This window comes from Oncorhynchus keta, chromosome 12, assembly GCF_023373465.1.
Source record: "Oncorhynchus keta strain PuntledgeMale-10-30-2019 chromosome 12, Oket_V2, whole genome shotgun sequence".
In the NCBI taxonomy this organism is placed as follows: Eukaryota; Metazoa; Chordata; class Actinopteri; order Salmoniformes; family Salmonidae; genus Oncorhynchus; species Oncorhynchus keta.
Genome location: NC_068432.1, coordinates 41,706,832 through 41,726,914, shown reverse-complemented (window position 1 = coordinate 41,726,914; position 20,083 = coordinate 41,706,832). Strand labels below are relative to the sequence as shown.

At 49.7% G+C, this 20,083-nt stretch overlaps 1 protein-coding gene across 4 annotated transcripts in view; it reads left to right on the top strand.

Annotated features, from left to right (window-relative positions):
• Window positions 1-20,083, top strand: part of epb41l4a (erythrocyte membrane protein band 4.1 like 4A) — a 131,619-nt gene that overhangs the window by 12,910 nt on the left and 98,626 nt on the right. The gene's annotated exons all lie outside the window — the stretch shown is intronic.

Below are 20,083 nucleotides of genomic sequence, written 5' to 3'. Positions count from 1 at the left end.
CTCTGCTGATGTCATCAACACTGTGCTCTAACCAACTCTGCTGATGTCATCAACACTGTGCTCTAACCCAACTCTGTAAAGTCATCAACACTGTGCTCTAACCAACTCTGCTGATGTCATCAACACTGTGCTCTAACCCAACTCTGTAAAGTCATCAACACTGTGCTCTAACCCAACTCTGCTGATGTCATCAACACTGTGCTCTAACCCAACTCTGTGAAGTCATCAACACTGTGCTCTAACCCAACCCTGCTGATGTCATCAACACTGTGCTCTAACCCAACCCTGCTGATGTCATCAACACTGTGCTCTAACCAACTCTGCTGATGTCATCAACACTGTGCTCTAACCCAACTCTGTAAAGTCATCAACACTGTGCTCTAACCAACTCTGCTGATGTCATCAACACTGTGCTCTAACCCAACTCTGCTGATGTCATCAACACTGTGCTCTAACCCAACTCTGCTGATGTCATCAACACTGTGCTCTAACCCAACTCTGCTGATGTCATCAACACTGTGCTCTAACCCAACTCTGCTGAAGTCATCAACACTGTGCTCTAACCCAACTCTGTAAAGTCATCAACACTGTGCTCTAACCCAACTCTGCTGATGTCATCAACACTGTGCTCTAACCCAACTCTGCTGATGTCATCAACACTGTGCTCTAACCCAACTCTGCTGATGTCATCAACACTGTGCTCTAACCCAACTCTGCTGATGTCATCAACACTGTGCTCTAACCCAACTCTGTAAAGTCATCAACACTGTGCTCTAACCCAACTCTGCTGATGTCATCAACACTGTGCTCTAACCCAACTCTGTAAAGTCATCAACACTGTGCTCTAACCAACTCTGCTGATGTCATCAACACTGTGCTCTAACCCAACTCTGTAAAGTCATCAACACTGTGCTCTAACCAACTCTGCTGATGTCATCAACACTGTGCTCTAACCCAACTCTGTAAAGTCATCAACACTGTGCTCTAACCAACTCTGCTGATGTCATCAACACTGTGCTCTAACCCAACTCTGTAAAGTCATCAACACTGTGCTCTAACCCAACTCTGCTGATGTCATCAACACTGTGCTCTAACCCAACTCTGCTGATGTCATCAACACTGTGCTCTAACCCAACTCTGTAAAGTCATCAACACTGTGCTCTAACCCAACTCTGCTGATGTCATCAACACTGTGCTCTAACCCAACCCTGCTGATGTCATCAACACTGTGCTCTAACCCAACTCTGTAAAGTCATCAACACTGTGCTCTAACCCAACTCTGCTGAAGTCATCAACACTGTGCTCTAACCAACTCTGCTGATGTCATCAACACTGTGCTCTAACCCAACTCTGTAAAGTCATCAACACTGTGCTCTAACCCAACTCTGCTGATGTCATCAACACTGTGCTCTAACCAACTCTGCTGATGTCATCAACACTGTGCTCTAACCCAACTCTGTAAAGTCATCAACACTGTGCTCTAACCAACTCTGCTGATGTCATCAACACTGTGCTCTAACCCAACTCTGTAAAGTCATCAACACTGTGCTCTAACCCAACTCTGCTGATGTCATCAACACTGTGCTCTAACCCAACTCTGTGAAGTCATCAACACTGTGCTCTAACCCAACCCTGCTGATGTCATCAACACTGTGCTCTAACCCAACCCTGCTGATGTCATCAACACTGTGCTCTAACCAACTCTGCTGATGTCATCAACACTGTGCTCTAACCCAACTCTGTAAAGTCATCAACACTGTGCTCTAACCAACTCTGCTGATGTCATCAACACTGTGCTCTAACCCAACTCTGCTGATGTCATCAACACTGTGCTCTAACCCAACTCTGCTGATGTCATCAACACTGTGCTCTAACCCAACTCTGCTGATGTCATCAACACTGTGCTCTAACCCAACTCTGCTGATGTCATCAACACTGTGCTCTAACCCAACTCTGTAAAGTCATCAACACTGTGCTCTAACCCAACTCTGCTGATGTCATCAACACTGTGCTCTAACCCAACTCTGCTGATGTCATCAACACTGTGCTCTAACCCAACTCTGCTGATGTCATCAACACTGTGCTCTAACCCAACTCTGTAAAGTCATCAACACTGTGCTCTAACCCAACTCTGCTGATGTCATCAACACTGTGCTCTAACCCAACTCTGCTGATGTCATCAACACTGTGCTCTAACCCAACTCTGCTGATGTCATCAACACTGTGCTCTAACCCAACTCTGTAAAGTCATCAACACTGTGCTCTAACCAACTCTGCTGATGTCATCAACACTGTGCTCTAACCCAACTCTGTAAAGTCATCAACACTGTGCTCTAACCCAACTCTGCTGATGTCATCAACACTGTGCTCTAACCCAACTCTGTGAAGTCATCAACACTGTGCTCTAACCCAACCCTGCTGATGTCATCAACACTGTGCTCTAACCCAACCCTGCTGATGTCATCAACACTGTGCTCTAACCAACTCTGCTGATGTCATCAACACTGTGCTCTAACCCAACTCTGTAAAGTCATCAACACTGTGCTCTAACCAACTCTGCTGATGTCATCAACACTGTGCTCTAACCCAACTCTGCTGATGTCATCAACACTGTGCTCTAACCCAACTCTGTAAAGTCATCAACACTGTGCTCTAACCAACTCTGCTGATGTCATCAACACTGTGCTCTAACCCAACTCTGTAAAGTCATCAACACTGTGCTCTAACCCAACTCTGCTGATGTCATCAACACTGTGCTCTAACCCAACTCTGTAAAGTCATCAACACTGTGCTCTAACCAACTCTGCTGATGTCATCAACACTGTGCTCTAACCCAACTCTGTAAAGTCATCAACACTGTGCTCTAACCCAACTCTGCTGATGTCATCAACACTGTGCTCTAACCCAACTCTGTAAAGTCATCAACACTGTGCTCTAACCAACTCTGCTGATGTCATCAACACTGTGCTCTAACCCAACTCTGTAAAGTCATCAACACTGTGCTCTAACCAACTCTGCTGATGTCATCAACACTGTGCTCTAACCCAACTCTGTAAAGTCATCAACACTGTGCTCTAACCAACTCTGCTGATGTCATCAACACTGTGCTCTAACCCAACTCTGTAAAGTCATCAACACTGTGCTCTAACCCAACTCTGCTGATGTCATCAACACTGTGCTCTAACCCAACTCTGTAAAGTCATCAACACTGTGCTCTAACCAACTCTGCTGATGTCATCAACACTGTGCTCTAACCCAACTCTGCTGATGTCATCAACACTGTGCTCTAACCCAACCCTGCTGATGTCATCAACACTGTGCTCTAACCCAAGCCTGCTGATGTCATCAACACTGTGCTCTAACCAACTCTGCTGATGTCATCAACACTGTGCTCTAACCCAACTCTGTAAAGTCATCAACACTGTGCTCTAACCCAACTCTGCTGATGTCATCAACACTGTGCTCTAACCCAACCCTGCTGATGTCATCAACACTGTGCTCTAACCCAACCCTGCTGATGTCATCAACACTGTGCTCTAACCCAACCCTGCTGATGTCATCAACACTGTGCTCTAACCAACTCTGCTGATGTCATCAACACTGTGCTCTAACCCAACTCTGTAAAGTCATCAACACTGTGCTCTAACCAACTCTGCTGATGTCATCAACACTGTGCTCTAACCCAACTCTGTAAAGTCATCAACACTGTGCTCTAACCAAACTCTGTGATGTCATCAACACTGTGCTCTAACCCAACTCTGTAAAGTCATCAACACTGTGCTCTAACCCAACTCTGCTGATGTCATCAACACTGTGCTCTAACCCAACTCTGCTGATGTCATCAACACTGTGCTCTAACCCAACTCTGCTGATGTCATCAACACTGTGCTCTAACCCAACTCTGCTGATGTCATCAACACTGTGCTCTAACCCAACTCTGTAAAGTCATCAACACTGTGCTCTAACCAACTCTGCTGATGTCATCAACACTGTGCTCTAACCCAACTCTGTAAAGTCATCAACACTGTGCTCTAACCCAACTCTGCTGATGTCATCAACACTGTGCTCTAACCCAACTCTGCTGAAGTCATCAACACTGTGCTCTAACCCAACTCTGTAAAGTCATCAACACTGTGCTCTAACCCAACTCTGCTGATGTCATCAACACTGTGCTCTAACCCAACTCTGTAAAGTCATCAACACTGTGCTCTAACCAACTCTGTGAAGTCATCAACACTGTGCTCTAACCCAACTCTGTAAAGTCATCAACACTGTGCTCTAACCCAACTCTGTGAAGTCATCAACACTGTGCTCTAACCCAACTCTGTGATGTCATCAACACTGTGCTCTAACCCAACTCTGCTGAAGTCATCAACACTGTGCTCTAACCCAACTCTGTAAAGTCATCAACACTGTGCTCTAACCCAACTCTGTGATGTCATCAACACTGTGCTCTAACCCAACTCTGCTGAAGTCATCAACACTGTGCTCTAACCCAACTCTGCTGATGTCATCAACACTGTGCTCTAACCCAACTCTGTGAAGTCATCAACACTGTGCTCTAACCCAACTCTGTGAAGTCATCAACACTGTGCTCTAACCCAACTCTGTGATGTCATCAACACTGTGCTCTAACCCAACTCTGCTGAAGTCATCAACACTGTGCTCTAACCCAACTCTGCTGATGTCATCAACACTGTGCTCTAACCCAACTCTGCTGATGTCATCAACACTGTGCTCTAACCCAACTCTGCTGATGTCATCAACACTGTGCTCTAACCCAACTCTGCTGATGTCATCAACACTGTGCTCTAACCCAACTCTGCTGAAGTCATCAACACTGTGCTCTAACCCAACTCTGTAAAGTCATCAACACTGTGCTCTAACCCAACTCTGCTGATGTCATCAACACTGTGCTCTAACCCAACTCTGTAAAGTCATCAACACTGTGCTCTAACCAACTCTGTGAAGTCATCAACACTGTGCTCTAACCCAACTCTGTAAAGTCATCAACACTGTGCTCTAACCCAACTCTGTGAAGTCATCAACACTGTGCTCTAACCCAACTCTGTGATGTCATCAACACTGTGCTCTAACCCAACTCTGCTGAAGTCATCAACACTGTGCTCTAACCCAACTCTGTAAAGTCATCAACACTGTGCTCTAACCCAACTCTGTGATGTCATCAACACTGTGCTCTAACCCAACTCTGCTGAAGTCATCAACACTGTGCTCTAACCCAACTCTGCTGATGTCATCAACACTGTGCTCTAACCCAACTCTGTGAAGTCATCAACACTGTGCTCTAACCCAACTCTGTGAAGTCATCAACACTGTGCTCTAACCCAACTCTGTGATGTCATCAACACTGTGCTCTAACCCAACTCTGCTGAAGTCATCAACACTGTGCTCTAACCCAACTCTGCTGATGTCATCAACACTGTGCTCTAACCCAACTCTGCTGATGTCATCAACACTGTGCTCTAACCCAACTCTGCTGATGTCATCAACACTGTGCTCTAACCCAACTCTGTAAAGTCATCAACACTGTGCTCTAACCCAACTCTGCTGATGTCATCAACACTGTGCTCTAACCCAACTCTGCTGATGTCATCAACACTGTGCTCTAACCCAACTCTGTGAAGTCATCAACACTGTGCTCTAACCCAACTCTGTGATGTCATCAACACTGTGCTCTAACCCAACTCTGCTGAAGACATCAACACTGTGCTCTAACCCAACTCTGCTGATGTCATCAACACTGTGCTCTAACCCAACTCTGCTGAAGTCATCAACACTGTGCTCTAACCCAACTCTGTAAAGTCATCAACACTGTGCTCTAACCCAACCCTGCTGAAGTCATCAACACTGTGCTCTAACCCAACTCTGCTGAAGTCATCAACACTGTGCTCTAACACAACTCTGCTGATGTCATCAATACTGTGCTCTAACCCAACTCTGCTGAAGACATCAACACTGTGCTCTAACCCAACTCTGCTGATGTCATCAACACTGTGCTCTAACCCAACTCTGCTGATGTCATCAACACTGTGCTCTAACCCAACTCTGTAAAGTCATCAACACTGTGCTCTAACCCAACTCTGCTGATGTCATCAACACTGTGCTCTAACCCAACTCTGTGAAGTCATCAACACTGTGCTCTAACCCAACTCTGTGATGTCATCAACACTGTGCTCTAACCCAACTCTGTGAAGTCATCAACACTGTGCTCTAACCCAACTCTGTGAAGTCATCAACACTGTGCTCTAACCCAACTCTGTGATGTCATCAACACTGTGCTCTAACCCAACTCTGCTGAAGTCATCAACACTGTGCTCTAACCCAACTCTGCTGATGTCATCAACACTGTGCTCTAACCCAACTCTGCTGATGTCATCAACACTGTGCTCTAACCCAACTCTGCTGATGTCATCAACACTGTGCTCTAACCCAACTCTGTAAAGTCATCAACACTGTGCTCTAACCCAACTCTGCTGATGTCATCAACACTGTGCTCTAACCCAACTCTGCTGATGTCATCAACACTGTGCTCTAACCCAACTCTGTGAAGTCATCAACACTGTGCTCTAACCCAACTCTGTGATGTCATCAACACTGTGCTCTAACCCAACTCTGCTGAAGACATCAACACTGTGCTCTAACCCAACTCTGCTGATGTCATCAACACTGTGCTCTAACCCAACTCTGCTGAAGTCATCAACACTGTGCTCTAACCCAACTCTGTAAAGTCATCAACACTGTGCTCTAACCCAACCCTGCTGAAGTCATCAACACTGTGCTCTAACCCAACTCTGCTGAAGTCATCAACACAGTGCTCTAACACAACTCTGCTGATGTCATCAATACTGTGCTCTAACCCAACTCTGCTGAAGACATCAACACTGTGCTCTAACCCAACTCTGCTGATGTCATCAACACTGTGCTCTAACCCAACTCTGCTGATGTCATCAACACTGTGCTCTAACCCAACTCTGTAAAGTCATCAACACTGTGCTCTAACCCAACTCTGCTGATGTCATCAACACTGTGCTCTAACCCAACTCTGTGAAGTCATCAACACTGTGCTCTAACCAACTCTGTGAAGTCATCAACACTGTGCTCTAACCCAACTCTGTAAAGTCATCAACACTGTGCTCTAACCCAACTCTGTGAAGTCATCAACACTGTGCTCTAACCCAACTCTGTGATGTCATCAACACTGTGCTCTAACCCAACTCTGCTGAAGTCATCAACACTGTGCTCTAACCCAACTCTGTAAAGTCATCAACACTGTGCTCTAACCCAACTCTGTGATGTCATCAACACTGTGCTCTAACCCAACTCTGCTGAAGTCATCAACACTGTGCTCTAACCCAACTCTGCTGATGTCATCAACACTGTGCTCTAACCCAACTCTGTGAAGTCATCAACACTGTGCTCTAACCCAACTCTGTGAAGTCATCAACACTGTGCTCTAACCCAACTCTGTGATGTCATCAACACTGTGCTCTAACCCAACTCTGCTGAAGTCATCAACACTGTGCTCTAACCCAACTCTGCTGATGTCATCAACACTGTGCTCTAACCCAACTCTGCTGATGTCATCAACACTGTGCTCTAACCCAACTCTGCTGATGTCATCAACACTGTGCTCTAACCCAACTCTGCTGATGTCATCAACACTGTGCTCTAACCCAACTGCTGAAGTCATCAACACTGTGCTCTAACCCAACTCTGTAAAGTCATCAACACTGTGCTCTAACCCAACTCTGCTGATGTCATCAACACTGTGCTCTAACCCAACTCTGTAAAGTCATCAACACTGTGCTCTAACCAACTCTGTGAAGTCATCAACACTGTGCTCTAACCCAACTCTGTAAAGTCATCAACACTGTGCTCTAACCCAACTCTGTGAAGTCATCAACACTGTGCTCTAACCCAACTCTGTGATGTCATCAACACTGTGCTCTAACCCAACTCTGCTGAAGTCATCAACACTGTGCTCTAACCCAACTCTGTAAAGTCATCAACACTGTGCTCTAACCCAACTCTGTGATGTCATCAACACTGTGCTCTAACCCAACTCTGCTGAAGTCATCAACACTGTGCTCTAACCCAACTCTGCTGATGTCATCAACACTGTGCTCTAACCCAACTCTGTGAAGTCATCAACACTGTGCTCTAACCCAACTCTGTGAAGTCATCAACACTGTGCTCTAACCCAACTCTGTGATGTCATCAACACTGTGCTCTAACCCAACTCTGCTGAAGTCATCAACACTGTGCTCTAACCCAACTCTGCTGATGTCATCAACACTGTGCTCTAACCCAACTCTGCTGATGTCATCAACACTGTGCTCTAACCCAACTCTGCTGATGTCATCAACACTGTGCTCTAACCCAACTCTGTAAAGTCATCAACACTGTGCTCTAACCCAACTCTGCTGATGTCATCAACACTGTGCTCTAACCCAACTCTGCTGATGTCATCAACACTGTGCTCTAACCCAACTCTGTGAAGTCATCAACACTGTGCTCTAACCCAACTCTGTGATGTCATCAACACTGTGCTCTAACCCAACTCTGCTGAAGACATCAACACTGTGCTCTAACCCAACTCTGCTGATGTCATCAACACTGTGCTCTAACCCAACTCTGCTGAAGTCATCAACACTGTGCTCTAACCCAACTCTGTAAAGTCATCAACACTGTGCTCTAACCCAACCCTGCTGAAGTCATCAACACTGTGCTCTAACCCAACTCTGCTGAAGTCATCAACACTGTGCTCTAACACAACTCTGCTGATGTCATCAATACTGTGCTCTAACCCAACTCTGCTGAAGACATCAACACTGTGCTCTAACCCAACTCTGCTGATGTCATCAACACTGTGCTCTAACCCAACTCTGCTGATGTCATCAACACTGTGCTCTAACCCAACTCTGTAAAGTCATCAACACTGTGCTCTAACCCAACTCTGCTGATGTCATCAACACTGTGCTCTAACCCAACTCTGTGAAGTCATCAACACTGTGCTCTAACCCAACTCTGTGATGTCATCAACACTGTGCTCTAACCCAACTCTGTGAAGTCATCAACACTGTGCTCTAACCCAACTCTGTGAAGTCATCAACACTGTGCTCTAACCCAACTCTGTGATGTCATCAACACTGTGCTCTAACCCAACTCTGCTGAAGTCATCAACACTGTGCTCTAACCCAACTCTGCTGATGTCATCAACACTGTGCTCTAACCCAACTCTGCTGATGTCATCAACACTGTGCTCTAACCCAACTCTGCTGATGTCATCAACACTGTGCTCTAACCCAACTCTGTAAAGTCATCAACACTGTGCTCTAACCCAACTCTGCTGATGTCATCAACACTGTGCTCTAACCCAACTCTGCTGATGTCATCAACACTGTGCTCTAACCCAACTCTGTGAAGTCATCAACACTGTGCTCTAACCCAACTCTGTGATGTCATCAACACTGTGCTCTAACCCAACTCTGCTGATGTCATCAACACTGTGCTCTAACCCAACTCTGCTGATGTCATCAACACTGTGCTCTAACCCAACTCTGCTGAAGTCATCAACACTGTGCTCTAACCCAACTCTGTAAAGTCATCAACACTGTGCTCTAACCCAACCCTGCTGAAGTCATCAACACTGTGCTCTAACCCAACTCTGCTGAAGTCATCAACACTGTGCTCTAACACAACTCTGCTGATGTCATCAATACTGTGCTCTAACCCAACTCTGCTGAAGACATCAACACTGTGCTCTAACCCAACTCTGCTGATGTCATCAACACTGTGCTCTAACCCAACTCTGCTGATGTCATCAACACTGTGCTCTAACCCAACTCTGTAAAGTCATCAACACTGTGCTCTAACCCAACTCTGCTGATGTCATCAACACTGTGCTCTAACCCAACTCTGTGAAGTCATCAACACTGTGCTCTAACCCAACTCTGTGATGTCATCAACACTGTGCTCTAACCCAACTCTGCTGAAGTCATCAACACTGTGCTCTAACCCAACTCTGCTGATGTCATCAACACTGTGCTCTAACCCAACTCTGCTGATGTCATCAACACTGTGCTCTAACCCAACTCTGCTGATGTCATCAACACTGTGCTCTAACCCAACTCTGCTGATGTCATCAACAATGTACTCTAACCCAACTCTGCTGATGTCATCAACACTGTGCTCTAACCCAACTCTGCTGATGTCATCAACACTGTGCTCTAACCCAACTCTGCTGATGTCATCAACACTGTGCTCTAACCCAACTCTGCTGAAGTCAACAACACTGTGCTCTAACCAAACTCTGCTGAAGTCATTGACACTGGCCACTTGCTGCAAGTGCTTATTTCTCCTTAGGCAGAGATTGAGATACTCTGTATTACAAATGGGAGCACTGAGAGTTGCCACATTTTCAGAATGTGATATTAAAACGACAAGCAATACTAGTGTCATAAACATTATTAAGGAACTTTCAACATGAATTATTACTGTTGTTTGAATATCTCTCTCTCTCTCTCTCTCTCTCTCTCTCTCTCTCTCTCTCTCTCTCTCTCTCTCTCTCTCTCTCTCTCTCTCTCTCTCTCTCTCTCTCTCTCTCTCTCTCTCTCTCTCTCTCTCTCTCTCTCTCTCTCTCTCTCTCTCTCTCTCTCTCTCTCTCTCTCTGCCTGTAAGGTTGCAGATAAACTTTCACTTACAGTCTGGCTGTGAGGTCTCATGTTTGTTGCTTCAGATCCAAATACTCACATCTGAGATGTTTTTGGAGCTGAACAGTCTCCTTATCTGTCCTACTGTGCCGTGTAATTCACATTACAATACTGTAATTACTACTAAAGCATCTCAATGATCAATTTAACTTCTTAACACATACGTATTCCCCAGATCATACAATGGTAATGTCACAGTTGTTATCATGTATTTAGCTTTACTATCTTGCCTGGTGATTAGAGTAGTCGTTATCATCTTCATACTGTAGCCTATATCCATTAAAACTCCATTATGTTGTGTTTTCCTCTGGTCTAGTTTTATCTTTGACTTTAGTCTCCTTGGTGACCAGGCAGGACTCAGCATTTAGGACATGGCACAATGTAACCGTGTGTGTGTGTGTGTGTTTTGGAACATTTGAAATCTCAGCGAGCCAAGGTCACTCCTTATCAGGGGTTGGAACCAAAATTATATTCCAATCGTTTCGTTCTGAACCAAACCATTTCCCCCGTTCTGTTTCACTGTTCTGACCAGCAAAATACAATTCTGAAAAAAGTACCAGTTAATATAATTTTCCATTCTGTTATTTTTTAAACCTCTGAATTATTATTATTATTATTTTGAACATTTAGCTCAACATTAAATTACTTCTCCAATCAGTGCGGCTATAACAGCTTGCTATGGAGTGGGCAAGCTATAGTTGTTTATATCCATTGGACAGGCAAGTGTAGTGCACAAGATGCCACAGAAAGTTTGGAGGAGGATGCTTGCCTTGAAGCGCTGGGCATCTTGTTTTTTATGCATTATCTGCATTAGGCCCACAGAATTATACCTACGGAGGTTATACCCACAATTGGAGTGGATCCAGGGTGTCTGGGATGATGGTGTTGATGTGAGCCATGACCAGCCTTTCAAAGCATTTTATGGCTACAGATGGGAGTGCTACGGGGCGATGGTCATTTTGGCAGGGAACCTTGGTTTTCTTGGGCGTTCAGGATAATGATAAGGGAAGGATAAACTGAGAGATCAGAGAATAGCTATTCAAATCCGGCCCGGGTGCATATTGAAGACAACCAAAGAGTAGCATAGTAATTTATATACAAACAAACTCAAGCGACTGTTACAAAGGGAGACACCGTCTAGCCTAAAGCACAACAGAACCTTGGACCCAAACATACAAAACACACAAAGCTGTTGTCTAAACGTATTTTGATAATATCTTTAACAGTCTCACAGAAACATGCTGAACCTAGAAACCAGTATAATCTGTGCTCAACTCATACCACGGCAACAACGGCTTGTGTTTACAGCAGGGTAGCCATGGCAATGGAGAGGGGTCTGCTCTGGCATCTGACTGATGGAATGGCACAGGCATAGAATTAGGAATTTGATTATAATACGATCTCTATGGGCAACTGGAGGGTTTCCAATGGCAACTAGACAGGAATAGGAACTAGGAAGGAGGAGGAGGAGGAACTACTAACTGTGTGGCTTCAAGGCAGTTACAGGCAGTAGGCCACTGTTCCAGTCCCAGAGCTACAGCTAGACAGAAGACAGAGACACACTGCCAGCTATAGGGTTGGAGAGGAGGCACCCTGCCAGCTATAGGGGTGGAAAGGAGACACCCTGCCAGCTATAGGGGTAAAGAGGAGACACCCTGCCAGCTATAGGGGTAAAGAGGAGACACCCTGCCAGCTATAGGGGTAAAGAGGAGACACCCTGCCAGCTATAGGGGTGGAAAGGAGACAGACACCCTGCCAGCTATAGGGGTGGAGAGGAGACACCCTGCCAGCTATAGGGGTGGAAAGGAGACAGACACCCTGCCAGCTATAGGGGTTGAGAGGAGACACCCTGCCAGCTAAAGGGGTGGAAAGGAGACACCCTGCCAGCTATAGGGGTGGAAAGGAGACACCCTGCCAGCTATAGGGGTTGAGAGGAGGCACCCTGCCAGCTATAGGGGTGGAGAGGAGACACCCTGCCAGCTATAGGGGTGGAAAGGAGACACCCTGCCAGCTATAGGGGTGGAGAGGAGACACCCTGCCAGCTATAGGGGTGGAAAGGAGACACCCTGCCAGCTATAGGGGTGGAGAGGAGGCACCCTGCCAGCTATAGGGGTGGAAAGGAGACAGACACCCTGCCAGCTATAGGGGTGGAGAGGAGACACCCTGCCAGCTATAGGGGTGGAAAGGAGACAGACACCCTGCCAGCTATAGGGGTTGAGAGGAGGCACCCTGCCAGCTATAGGGGTGGAGAGGAGGCACCCTGCCAGCTATAGGGGTGGAAAGGAGACACCCTGCCAGCTATAGGGGTAGAGAGGAGACACCCTGCCAGCTATAGGGGTGGAGAGGAGACCACCTGCCAGCTATAGGGGTGGAGAGGAGACACCCTGCTAGCTATAGGGGTGGAAAGGAGGCACCCTGCCAGCTATAGGGGTGGAGAGGAGACATCCTGCCAGCTATAGGGGTGGAAAGGAGGCACCCTGCCAGCTATAGGGGTGGAGAGGAGACACCCTGCCAGCTATAGGGGTGGAAAGGAGACACCCTGCCAGCTATAGGGGTGGAGAGGAGACACCCTGCCAGCTATAGGGGTGGAAAGGAGGCACCCTGCCAGCTATAGGGGTGGAGAGGAGACACCCTGCCAGCTATAGGGGTGGAAAGGAGACACCCTGCCAGCTATAGGGGTGGAAAGGAGACACCCTGCCAGCTATAGGGGTGGAGAGGAGACACCCTGCCAGCTATAGGGGTGGAAAGGAGACACCCTGCCAGCTATAGGGGTGGAAAGGAGACACCCTGCCAGCTATAGGGGTGGAGAGGAGACACCCTGCCAGCTATAGGGGTGGAAAGGAGACACCCTGCCAGCTATAGGGGTTGAGAGGAGGCACCCTGCCAGCTATAGGGGTGGAAAGGAGACACCCTGCCAGCTATAGGGGTGGAAAGGAGACACCCTGCCAGCTATAGGGGTGGAAAGGAGACACCCTGCCAGCTATAGGGGTGGAGAGGAGACACCCTGCCAGCTATAGGGGTGGAAAGGAGACACCCTGCCAGCTATAGGGGTTGAGAGGAGGCACCCTGCCAGCTATAGGGGTGGAAAGGAGACACCCTGCCAGCTATAGGGGTGGAGATGAGGCACCCTGCCAGCTATAGGGGTGGAAAGGAGACACCCTGCCAGCTATAGGGGTGGAGAGGAGGCACCCTGCCAGCTATAGGGGTGGAAAGGAGACACCCTGCCAGCTATAGGGGTGGAGAGGAGACACCCTGCCAGCTATAGGGGTAGAGAGGAGACACCCTGCCAGCTATAGGGGTGGAGAGGAGACACCCTGCCAGCTAGAGGGGTGGAAAGGAGACACCCTGCCAGCTATAGGGGTGGAGAGGAGACACCCTGCCAGCTATAGGGGTGGAAAGGAGACACCCTGCCAGCTATAGGGGTTGAGAGGAGGCACCCTGCCAGCTATAGGGGTGGAAAGGAGACACCTTGCCAGCTATAGGGGTAAGAGGAGACACCCTGCCAGCTATAGGGGTGGAGAGGAGACACCCTGCCAGCTATAGGGGTAAAGAGGAGACACCCTGCCAGCTATAGGGGTGGAGAGGAGACACCCTGCCAGCTATAGGGGTGGAGAGGAGACACCCTGCCAGCTATAGGGGTGGAGAGGAGACACCCTGCCAGCTATAGGGGTGGAGAGGAGACACCCTGCCAGCTATAGGGGTGGAGAGGAGACACCCTGCCAGCTATAGGGGTGGAGAGGAGACACCCTGCCAGCTATAGGGGTGGAGAGGAGACACCCTGCCAGCTATAGGGGTTGAGAGGAGGCACCCTGCCAGCTATAGGGGTGGAAAGGAGACACCTTGCCAGCTATAGGGGTAAAGAGGAGACACCCTGCCAGCTATAGGGGTGGAGAGGAGACACCCTGCCAGCTATAGGGGTAAAGAGGAGACACCCTGCCAGCTATAGGGGTGGAGAGGAGACACCCTGCCAGCTATAGGGGTGGAAAGGAGACACCCTGCCAGCTATAGGTGTGGAGAGGAGACACCCTGCCAGCTATAGGGGTTGAGAGGAGGCACCCTGCCAGCTATAGGGGTGGAGAGGAGACACCCTGCCAGCTATAGGGGTGGAAAGGAGGCACCCTGCCAGCTATAGGGGTGGAGAGGAGACATCCTGCCAGCTATAGGGGTGGAAAGGAGGCACCCTGCCAGCTATAGGGGTGGAGAGGAGACACCCTGCCAGCTATAGGGGTGGAAAGGAGACACCCTGCCAGCTATAGGGGTGGAGAGGAGACACCCTGCCAGCTATAGGGGTGGAAAGGAGGCACCCTGCCAGCTATAGGGGTGGAGAGGAGACACCCTGCCAGCTATAGGGGTGGAAAGGAGACACCCTGCCAGCTATAGGGGTGGAAAGGAGACACCCTGCCAGCTATAGGGGTGGAGAGGAGACACCCTGCCAGCTATAGGGGTGGAAAGGAGACACCCTGCCAGCTATAGGGGTGGAAAGGAGACACCCTGCCAGCTATAGGGGTGGAGAGGAGACACCCTGCCAGCTATAGGGGTGGAAAGGAGACACCCTGCCAGCTATAGGGGTTGAGAGGAGGCACCCTGCCAGCTATAGGGGTGGAAAGGAGACACCCTGCCAGCTATAGGGGTGGAAAGGAGACACCCTGCCAGCTATAGGGGTGGAAAGGAGACACCCTGCCAGCTATAGGGGTGGAGAGGAGACACCCTGCCAGCTATAGGGGTGGAAAGGAGACACCCTGCCAGCTATAGGGGTTGAGAGGAGGCACCCTGCCAGCTATAGGGGTGGAAAGGAGACACCCTGCCAGCTATAGGGGTGGAGAGGAGGCACCCTGCCAGCTATAGGGGTGGAAAGGAGACACCCTGCCAGCTATAGGGGTGGAGAGGAGACACCCTGCCAGCTATAGGGGTGGAAAGGAGACACCCTGCCAGCTATAGGGGTGGAGAGGAGACACCCTGCCAGCTATACGGGTTGCACCCTGCCAGCTATAGGGGTGGAGAGGAGACACCCTGCCAGCTATAGGGGTGGAAAGGAGACACCCTGCCAGCTATAGGGGTGGAGAGGAGACACCCTGCCAGCTATAGGGGTGGAAAGGAGACACCCTGCCAGCTATAGGGGTGGAGAGGAGACACCCTGCCAGCTATAGGGGTGGAAAGGAGACACCCTGCCAGCTATAGGGGTTGAGAGGAGGCACCCTGCCAGCTATAGGGGTGGAAAGGAGACACCTTGCCAGCTATAGGGGTAAAGAGGAGACACCCTGCCAGCTATAGGGGTGGAGAGGAGACACCCTGCCAGCTATAGGGGTAAAGAGGAGACACCCTGCCAGCTATAGGGGTGGAGAGGAGACACCCTGCCAGCTATAGGGGTGGAAAGGAGACACCCTGCCAGCTATAGGGGTGGAGAGGAGACACCCTGCCAGCTATAGGGGTTGAGAGGAGGCACCCTGCCATCTATAGGGGTGGAGAGGAGGCACCCTGCCAGCTATAGGGGTAAAGAGGAGACACCCTGCCAGCTATAGGGGTAAAGAGGAGACACCCTGCCAGCTATAGGGGTGGAAAGGAGACACCTTGCCAGCTATAGGGGTGGAAAGGAGACACCCTGCCAGCTATAGGGGTGGAGAGGAGACCACCTGCCAGCTATAGGGGTGGAGAGGAGACCACCTGCCAGCTATAGGGGTGGAGAGGAGACACCCTGCTAGCTATAGGGGTGGAGAGGAGACACCCTACCAGCTATAGGGGTCGAGAGGAGACACCCTGCCAGCTATAGGGGTGGAGAGGAGACATCCTGCCAGCTATAGGGGTGGAGAGGAGACACCCTGCCAGCTATAGGGGTCGAGAGGAGACACCCTGCCAGCTATAGGGGTGGAGAGGAGACACCCTGCCAGCTATAGGGGTGGAGAGGAGACACCCTGCCAGCTATAGGGGTGGAGAGGAGACACCCTGCCAGCTATAGGGGTGGAGAGGAGACACCCTGCCAGCTATAGGGGTCGAGAGGAGACACCCTGCCAGCTATAGGGGTGGAGAGGAGACTTAACATCTTAACCCCCCCATATGCACTGCCATAACTAGTAGCACTCATAACTGCAATATTCTCTGCTTTTCTGAAACATGGCTTTTGGAACAAGATTCCCCCCATGGCTATCCAACTCCATTCACCAAGCAGACAGGACATTGGAGTCAAGGAAAGCGAGAGGGGGAGGGGTTTGCCTCTTCATCAACAGCAAAAAGTGTGATAACTAGTAGAAGTCTCGACCCATTGTTCGTAAAAAGGTCTACAGCTGCACCATTGAGAGCATCTTGACTGGCTGCATCACTGCTTGGTATGGCAACTGCACCGCCCTCGGTGGCATGGCGCTACACAGGGTGGTGCAGACAGCCCAGTACATCACCGGGGCCGAGCTCCCTGCCATCCAGGACCTCTATATCAGGCAGTGTGAAAGGAAGGCCCGGAAAATGGTTAAAGACTCCAGCCACCCAAGCCATAGACTGTTCTCTCTGCTTACGCATGGCTAGCGGTACCGGAGCACAGACACAAAATGCTTCTATCCCCAAGCAATAAGACTGCTAAATGTCTAACAAAATGGGTACATGGACTATTGGCACTGACCCTTCTATTTTATTTGTATTTTTGCGCTGTCTCTATGCACACACACACACTCACAGTGACACTGCAACACAACACTATGCACTTTCTACACACACCTCACGCACACACACTTTGTTTGCTGACACACACATGCACGCACACACATTCATACTTACTTTACACATGCACACACACACAATTATAATATACTCTGCTGCTACTTCTGTTAATCATATATCCTGATGCCTAGTCACATTACATTTACATTTAAGTCATTTAGCAGACGCTCTTATCCAGAGCGACTTACAAATTGGTGCATACACCTTATGACAACCAGTGGAACAGCCACTTGCATCTAAATCTTGTTGGGGGGGAGGATTACCTACCCTTACTTACCCTATCCTAGGTATTCCTTGAAGAGGTGGGGTTTCAGGTGTCTCTGGAAGGTGGTGATTGACTCCGCTGTCCTGGCGTCGTGAGGGAGTTTGTTCCACCATTGGGGGCCAGAGCAGCGAACAGTTTTGACTGGGCTGAGCGGGAACTGTACTTCCTCAGTGGTAGGGAGGCGAGCAGGCCAGAGGTGGATGAACGCAGTGCCCTTGTTTGGGTGTAGGGCCTGATCAGAGCCTGGAGGTACTGAGGTGCCGTTCCCCTCACAGCTCCGTGGCGAGCACCATGGTCTTGTAGCGGATGCGAGCTTCAACTGGAAGCCAGTGGAGAGAGCGGAGGAGCGGGGTGACGTGAGTGAACTTGGGAAGGTTGAACACCAGACGGGCTGCGGCGTTCTGGATGAGTTGTAGGGTTTAATGGCACAGGCAGGGAGCCCAGCCAACAGCGAGTTGCAGTAATCAAGACGGGAGATGACAAGTGCCTGGATTAGGACCTGCGCCGCTTCCTGTGTGAGGCAGGGTCGTACTCTGCGGATGTTGTAGAGCATGAACCTACAGGAACGGGACACCGCCTTGATGTTAGTTGAGAACGTCAGGGTGTTGTCCAGGATCACGCCAAGGTTCTTAGCGCTCTGGGAGGAGGACACAATGGAGTTGTCAACCGTGATGGCGAGATCATGGAACGGGCAGTCCTTCCCGGGAGGAAGAGGAGCTCCGTCTTGCTGAGGTTCAGCTTGAGGTGGTGATCCGTCATCCACACTGATATGTCTGCCAGACATGCAGAGATGCGATTCGCCACCTGGTCATCAGAAGGGGGAAAGGAGAAGATTAATTGTGTGTCGTCTGCATAGCAATGATAGGAGAGACCATGTGAGGTTATGACAGAGCCAAGTGACTTGGTGTATAGCGAGAATAAGAGAGGGCCTAGAACAGAGCCCTGGGGGACACCAGTGGTGAGAGCGCGTGGTGAGGAGACAGATTCTCGCCACGCCACCTGGTAGGAGCGACCTGTCAGGTAGGACGCAATCCAAGCGTGGGCCGCGCCGGAGATGCCCAACTCGGAGAGGGTGGAGAGGAGGATCTGATGGTTCACAGTATCGAAGGCAGCCGATAGGTCTAGAAGGATGAGAGCAGAGGAGAGAGAGTTAGCTTTAGCAGTGCGGAGCGCCTCCGTGATACAGAGAAGAGCAGTCTCAGTTGAATGACTAGTCTTGAAACCTGACTGATTTGGATCAAGAAGGTCATTCTGAGAGAGATAGCGGTAGAGCTGGCCAAGGACGGCACGCTCAAGAGTTTTGGAGAGAAAAGAGAGAAGGGATACTGGTCTGTAGTTGTTGACATCGGAGGGATCGAGTGTAGGTTTTTTCAGAAGGGGTGCAACTCTCGCTCTCTTGAAGACGGGAGGGACGTAGCCAGCGGTCAGGGATGAGTTGATGAGCGAGGTGAGGTAAGGGAGAAGGTCTCCGGAAATGGTCTGGAGAAGAGAGGAGGGGATAGGGTCAAGCGGGCAGGTTGTTGGGCGGCCGGCCGTCACAAGACGCGAGATTTCATCTGGAGAGAGGGGAGAAAGAGGTCAGAGCATAGGGTAGGGCAGTGTGAGCAGAACCAGCGGTGTCGTTTGACTTAGCAAACGAGGATCGGATGTCATCGACCTTCTTTTCAAAATGGTTGACGAAGTCATCTGCAGAGAGGGAGGAGGGAGGGGGGAGGATTCAGGAGGGGGAGAAGGGGGCAAAGAGCTTCCTAGGGTTAGAGGCAGATGCTTGGAACTTAGAATGGTAGAAAGTGGCTTTAGCAGCAGAGACAGAGGAGGAAAATGTAGAGAGGAGGGAGTGAAAGGATGCCAGGTCCGCAGGGAGGCGAGTTTTCCTCCATTTCCGCTCGGCTGCCCGGAGCCCTGTTCTGTGAGCTCGCAATGAGTCGTCGAGCCACGGAGCGGGAGGGGAGGACCGAGCCGGCCTGGAGGATAGGGGACATAGGGAGTCAAAGGATGCAGTAAGGGAGGAGAGGAGGGTTGAGGAGGCAGAATCAGGAGATAGGTTGGAGAAAGTTTGAGCAGAGGGAAGAGAAGATAGGATGGAAGAGGAGAGAGTAGCGGGGGAGAGAGAGCGAAGGTTGGGACGGCGCGATACCATCCGAGTAGGGGCAGTGTGGGAAGTGTTGGATGAGAGCGAGAGGGAAAAGGATACAAGGTAGTGGTCGGAGACTTGGAGGGGAGTTGCAATGAGGTTAGTGGAAGAACAGCATCTAGTAAAGATGAGGTCAAGCGTATTGCCTGCCTTGTGAGTAGGGGGAAGGTGAGAGGGTGAGGTCAAAAGAGGAGAGGAGTGGAAAGAAGGAGGCAGAGAGGAATGAGTCAAAGGTAGACGTGGGGA